We start from the raw sequence: 6,741 nt of genomic DNA, 5'->3' as shown, positions 1-6,741 counted from the left end.
CCACTCCTCATCCTCCTCATCCTCCTCTGCACGTCTAACATGTCATTCTTCATCTTTTGTACCTACAGGCCTTTTTCCCCATTGAACTCCCCGCCCTCTCCACTCCTTTGGCTCTCCCTTTCCCTCTCAGGGGCCTAATTATGAGCCCGCATTAAGTAAAAACATTTATATTTCTCCAAAAAAAGGCTTCTCTCTGTGCTTTCTCTGGACAATGAGAGCTTGTGATTCTCCCCTCCCTCCTGCTCCCTCTTTCTGTCTCTTTTTCCGCTGAGTGGCCATTCACTGGGGGTCTTTGTCTCTCTTTGTGATTGGCTCGCTGTAGGACTCCTAGGGGGCAGTAATTGTGTCTCATTAAGTCTTACAGTAGTCGTGAGGAGAGTGTAGCGGGGTGGGAAGTGAGGGGGAGTTCGCCGCGCAAGGCCTCGCAATTAGAAATCCCAGAGAGCTTGAATGGGAGCCCTAATCAGGCCACAATGGCTGGGGCTCCCTGCCTATTAGGCCAAAAAGGAAGTGTTACCATTGTCCAAACACACACACACATGCAGAGACACAGGTACACACACACACACACACACACACACACACACACACACACACACACACCAGGAATGCATGCAGCACAGCGGGGATGGATGTAGTTGTGTGGTGGCGGCATCATCTTGGAGGCCAATTTGGAAAGATTGGGAGACTTGAGAGGGCTTTTCACTGCCTCACTCATGGCACACACACATTATACACTCATAAGGCAATGCGTGTGCAATCTCTCTCTCTCTCTCTCACACACACACACACACGCGCACACACACACAAAAGGTGCAGACACACATTTTTCCACCCATATTGAAGCTAAAAGCGTTCTCATTAGCGATGCTCAGGACGAGTCGCGGGTTTGCTTTCTGTTTGCTCATTTGTCGCCCTGTGATTCCTCCCGCTGCACACCGGAGCTTTTCAATTTTTGTGTGAAAAACATTTTCTGCAAGAAACATATTTCTGTGTCTCAGTGAAGCAGCAGCAGGGGTACATAAAATCAGCATGCTGTGTCTGTGGCGGATACATAAATAACCCATGCACCTCTTCTCTGAGGAAATTCAGTAAATTTCGGTTTCAACACAAATAATGATATTCCACCACCATCTGTCTCTGAAAGGGAAAATGCATTGGAAAGTGAAAACTTTGCAAAGCCTTCCTCTTTTTTTATCTCATAATAGGAGCAGAAAGTGGGTCTCTTTTCCTCCGTTTATCTGTGTAGCGTTCCCAGGAGAAACAGTGGCTACCCCTCCTTATCTTTGTTACCGCCGAGTGCTGCAGTGGATTATGAAGTGGATTATGCAAATGTCTCACAATATATTCATATTAACAAAGGTTGAGGTTCATGCGCCCGTGCCCGGAATTTATGAATACACAAATAAGAAAACCCAAATTGGCTGGAATGTGTTATCATTTAATGGAAATTAACTCGGTTCACAGCATTGTGTCGCGTTTTGGCTCATTTGTTAATTTGTTGAATTAGCTGCATCTGTACAATGGAGTGATATCCAATTTAGCCCATTGTTTTAATTATTTTTTGGGGCGTTTTAGTGGAGCTCAATTACTGATATGCCTGTAGGTATTATACATGAATAATTGTGTGGATTTTTCCCCGCACTTTTTAACTCTATTGTGACACAGAAGAGTGGATTCCCTGTTGCATTGTTGGAGGATTTTGGATATTACATCCAAATGTTGAATGATTGTTTTTAACTGCTGAGATCAATGAATTCATGCTTTCTGCCTTTGTTTTCATTGGTGCACAATCTTATCTGTGGAGCTGAAAAATGTTCACGTCTTGGCACAGAGCTGTGCTGGAGCCACACAGCGAAGTCTGCAGTGCAGGAAGCTTGAACTGGGTGGTTCCTCGACTGCGGAAGGAAATGAAGGTCATACAGCAAAGTAATCTGTTTTACATTCAGCATAAGCAAACTAAATTTGCAGCTCATCATGTGGATGGCCCACGTGGAAAAAACAGCAGCTCCTGTTTTTATTGAAGAGTTTAGGCTACACATGACTGCGCTTTCAACAACATTTTACCAAATCAATATTCACTCGTAGTAAAGTTTTGAGAACTTTTGATTTTCCTTGATGCAAACAGTGGTGGAAGAAGTACTCAGAACTTTTACTTAAGTAAAAGTCGCAGTATCACTGTGTGGAAAAACTGTGTTACAAGTAAAAGTTATCAATCTGAATCTGCAAATAAACCACAGGTTTAACTAAATGTATGAAACACACGCAGTGGAATAAAATGACACAGTGAAATGAGTTATAATGGAGCAGAAAATGGAAATACTGAAATCACACTTGAGTACAGCACGTGAGTAGATTAACTTAGTTACTCTCCGTCACTGGATAGAAAAGCAAAAGCAAATAATCGTCCTTGGTTTCATCACAGAGGTGTTTCATTCAAAATCAACACGAGGGCTGAGTCATACGTTGTGATGCAATTAAGAAAATTATGGTTATCAAAGTTGTGATTCATCTGAGATTCTTTGCTTCAACTCATCAGTGTGTTCAAGAAAAACAGTGAATTAACTTCATACAGTTTGATACTGTTTGGGCTGTTGAGATCACAAGCAACAAATCTTCTTTGCTTTTGCAGTTAACAATAACTCTGACATTCATGAAGATAAGGGCTACAGGTTAAAGTCACGAGTTCAGACCTGCAGACCGCCTGGGAAAGTCTGGGTGTGGAAAGCCAACAGGAAATGCCGTCTGCTCCTCCATATGTGTCGCTCAGCCAACCATTCGGGTGTCAGGTGTGGTTCAAAGCTGCTCTCATCAATATTAACAATAATCAACATTTTTACATTATCAATGGATCAAATGATGATGTGGAACTCATTTTCATTTCATTTCATTCATTTGTAGCTTCTCTAAGCTCACTGATTTCACTCCTCTGGTTCCCAGCGGTCACAGTGTTCTGATAAACCCACCATAATCAGCTGAAAGATGACACAATGACACAAAACGCAGAGAGACACACAAATCCACCAATTGTGCACGAAGACTGAGTGTGTCTTGCTGTCTTTCTTGCCCCCAACAGGCCGCCGTGATGTTGTGAGGGCAGCAGATTCAGAGAACATGTGAACCAGATCTCTGTGCTGCATTATCGCCCACATATCAATAGCAACACTGAGAAAATGCTCACGTTGGGTCCTTCAAAAGTTTGGTGCTCTCACTTTAAAGTCTACTCGGGCTGAAGGCTCGAGCTCTGCCTGCTTTCCGTTCTGTTACTCCGTGGGTGTTTTGCTGCCACTCCCATTCGGAACATGACGAATCAGGGAGGGTCTGCACACGTGCTGCCAAGGTGTGAAAGTTTATTAGCACCTAAGCACAGGCCTGCTCCGAGTGCACCGCTCTTTATTCCACTTGGTCCGCATGGTAATCTGCACCTGTTGCTGTTGAGATCCACATTTGTTTTTTTCTTTGTCTTAGATGAGCAATGTTTACTGAACAAGCGGCCAAAAAGTCGTCGTCTTGCTCAAGGACACTTCAGCGGGGCACTTGGCAACTTGAGGACGCACACTGACCTTCCAAATGCTACTTCATTTGCACTCTCAGCAGTCACCTGCACGTTCTGTTTTCTCACAGCTCACGACCATCGTCAGTCCCGCCATATCATTTTCCACAGCGAGAACATTTTGCCCCCGAAAATTCATGACCTCATGCCAGATTACATTACAGCTGAATGGCCGACCAGCTCAACCAGTATGACTGAGCGCTCGGTGTACTCGAGGAAGCATAATGAGTTTCATCTCCACGACAGGTACTGCAGTCTTTGGGTGGTAGCAGGCAGCAATCTAGTGGCTAATTGGCCTTGATGGCATTTTAAACCCAACTAATGACAGTTCCTTCTCCTCTTCACCTGACCTAATTGTAGGAGATAATTATTGTTTGGGACCTAATTCAGACAAATAATTAACAGATGTTTGCTGACAAACCGGCAGACTTGATTCTTTGCAAATCCCCACACCATTGTATTGTTAATTGGGCTGAATGTAAGCAGATACCCTGACGTGTTTTCTCCTCTTCCTCGCAGCTCCTCGATGAATACAATCCTAAGCTTCTGAATAAACAACCTCAGCTTCAGGAGGTGTTTTTCTCCTGAAGCCTGGATCGAGTTTCTCATTGTTAGTTTACTGAGCTGAGGTTAACAAAGAAAATGGACGAGTAGTTTGTTTATTGGCTCCTGCACTGATCATTTAAACAGAAACAGGGAGTTTAAAAGTCACAGGATGTTAAATTTGTTGTGCACTTTTTATTTATATTTAATATTAACTATTTTGTATTTATTGACAGAAATGCTCTGTCTTGATTCTGCAGCCTATCCAGCCCATTAATTTAAAGTGATGGAATAGATTAAAAACATGACCAAACCAGCACATGGAAATGGCAATTCCAAATACTGTGTTTTATCCCAAATAAAACACAAATAAAAAATCCCAAAAACAAAAGAAACACAAGACTGAAAATAAACTTTTGAGTTTAAATGAATTTAATAATCTCATGTTAAGCACTTTAATCCAGAAGACTGTTTGACTTGTTTTGTAGAGGAAGACTGTTTTAACGTGCGCTGTATAACACCTGCAGCACAAACCCCAGTCTGCTCTGCCACACTGTTGGACACTTCAGCATCCTAATCACATAAAACGGCCTGTTAGGACGGCACACAGCAACACGATATCTCTGTCCCTGCCATGTCTCCACCAAGAAGATTCCCAAATCATGATAAAGGCATGAATCATGCTAGTGACGGCTATTTGTAAGGGGTTTCCCACCCTGCCACACAAAGGGGGCTTAGCTGAGAGCCAGCATGTTCTCAGCCATTGTCTCCTGGCCGGGACCACCCGTTCCCCCTCGCTGTCCCACTGTCAGTCAAACAATACAATGCTACAACTCCTGATTTGCCCCCAACCCCCATTCTATTTACTCAGGCAGCCCCTCCCTGCTCCCACCACCCACACTCTGGACACAGGGAGTGGTGACATGTTTTTTTAGTGGTGAATGCGGACTATTAGTCAACAGCTGGGCCACGATTCATTCAGAGGGTAAGTCAAGTCGAGTCGAGACACGGTGGCTTTGCTCAAGCACGCTGCAAACAAAGGACGAAGGACACGAATAAAGAACAGCAGATCAAGTTTTACATTTTAATGGCACAAAAAGTGACAAGAGATGACTGCTCTGCAATATCAATATCATCAAAACATGAACTTTTTTGGTCATGTGTGATATCAGACACAAGTTGATCTGAACCTCAGACATTTCACAACACAGGAGTCCACATTCTTTTATGGCTTACAGTGAAAATACTCTCGTTGTCTAAAAGCATTAGTTTACACTCACAGCCCCCTATTTAAACGTTTTTGTTTTATTCTTGAAGACCATACCAAGAGCAGACTTTCATTCATTCATTTTTTCATTGGTAAAGCTAAACTCATATCATATGATGAAGGGGCTGAGCTCTTGCGTATGTTTCTGTGTATGACTCGACTGATGCCCAGCCACAGATTTAACACTTTTACACACATTTTGAAAGAGCAAACAGCACACTGATTGAGTTTAAAACGGTCGTGTCCTCTCTGTGTCGATCGCCGAAGTTGATCCATGTGCACCCCTTCGATAGCTCAGCTGGTAGAGCGGAGGACTGTAGGAGTGAGTGCTGAGATCCTTAGGTCGCTGGTTCGATTCCGGCTCGAAGGAGGAGACTTTTGTTGCAGGTGCGGTACTTCAGAAAAAACATCCACCTCAGACAGCATGTCCACATACTGAGGGGTCCAAGACTGCATTAGCAAAGTGGATGAAACCAGATACAACACAGCATCATGTCACATACATAATGAATACACAAATAAATTGCACAACTGTAAACTGCTGTTCTGGGTATTTTATTTACACTATTTGTATGACTTGTAACCAATTACTGGCACAAATCGACAAAATGTTCATGTATGACCGGTACATGGCTGTCAGATACTTTTATTATTCTCAAGTACCCACATCATGAACAGCCTGTATATTCAGTGAATTGTTGCTGGTGAGGCTTTCATGGGTGAAGTGAGTGCAGAGAGCGAGTGGCTAACAAATAAGACAAGCTGATGCGCTCATATTGGCAGAAATCCACCTGAAAGAGCATTCCCATGTTATCAGTGAGTCAGTGTGTCATAACTACAAACAGACATGCAAGTTAAATTAGTAATGTGTTCTCTATAAATACTACAATGGACCTGGCAGGCAGGTGGAGAATACTGACTGACATCAGGCTATCAGTGACGTGCTGGTTTCACTTCATTTATCTGTAGTGACTTTAATGTCCCTCAGCTCAAGTTTGGCTTCATGTGCTCCACCAGTGAAGCTTACTGTCAGACACAAGGAAGCCCCTTCGATAGCTCAGCTGGTAGAGCGGAGGACTGTAGGACATCAGGGCTGACATCCTTAGGTCGCTGGTTCAACTCTGGCTCGAAGGAGGACTGTTTTGTGGTTGTAGCTGATCAAACAAAGTCACACATAAAGACAGTGAATCTGAATTAGAAGTGTGTAATTTGCTGTACTAAATGAAGTTTTTCCATCTAGTAAGGAATGTGTACTGTATTGTGTATATTTTGTATACTACATGTACGTTGTTTTTTAATGAAACCAAACCGTCACATTCATCCAGGCCTTCAGCTGTGGTTTTGAATCAATCAATATGAGATCAGTATTCAGAAACAG

At 43.1% G+C, this 6,741-nt stretch overlaps 2 non-coding genes across 2 annotated transcripts; both read left to right on the top strand.

Annotated features, from left to right (window-relative positions):
* Positions 1 to 5,646: 5,646 nt before the first annotated feature.
* On the top strand, positions 5,647 to 5,733 carry trnay-gua. The gene is given in 2 exon segments: positions 5,647 to 5,683; positions 5,698 to 5,733. It is a non-coding gene; the product is annotated as a tRNA-Tyr (tRNA).
* Positions 5,734 to 6,409: 676 nt separating this feature from the next.
* On the top strand, positions 6,410 to 6,497 carry trnay-gua. The gene is given in 2 exon segments: positions 6,410 to 6,446; positions 6,462 to 6,497. It is a non-coding gene; the product is annotated as a tRNA-Tyr (tRNA).
* The last annotated feature ends 244 nt before the right edge of the window (positions 6,498 to 6,741 follow it).

This window comes from Scatophagus argus, chromosome 13 (genome assembly GCF_020382885.2).
Source record: "Scatophagus argus isolate fScaArg1 chromosome 13, fScaArg1.pri, whole genome shotgun sequence".
NCBI lineage: Eukaryota > Metazoa > Chordata > Actinopteri > Scatophagidae > Scatophagus > Scatophagus argus.
Note: the sequence above shows the minus strand (reverse complement) of the source record. Positions and strands in the feature narration are given on the sequence as shown.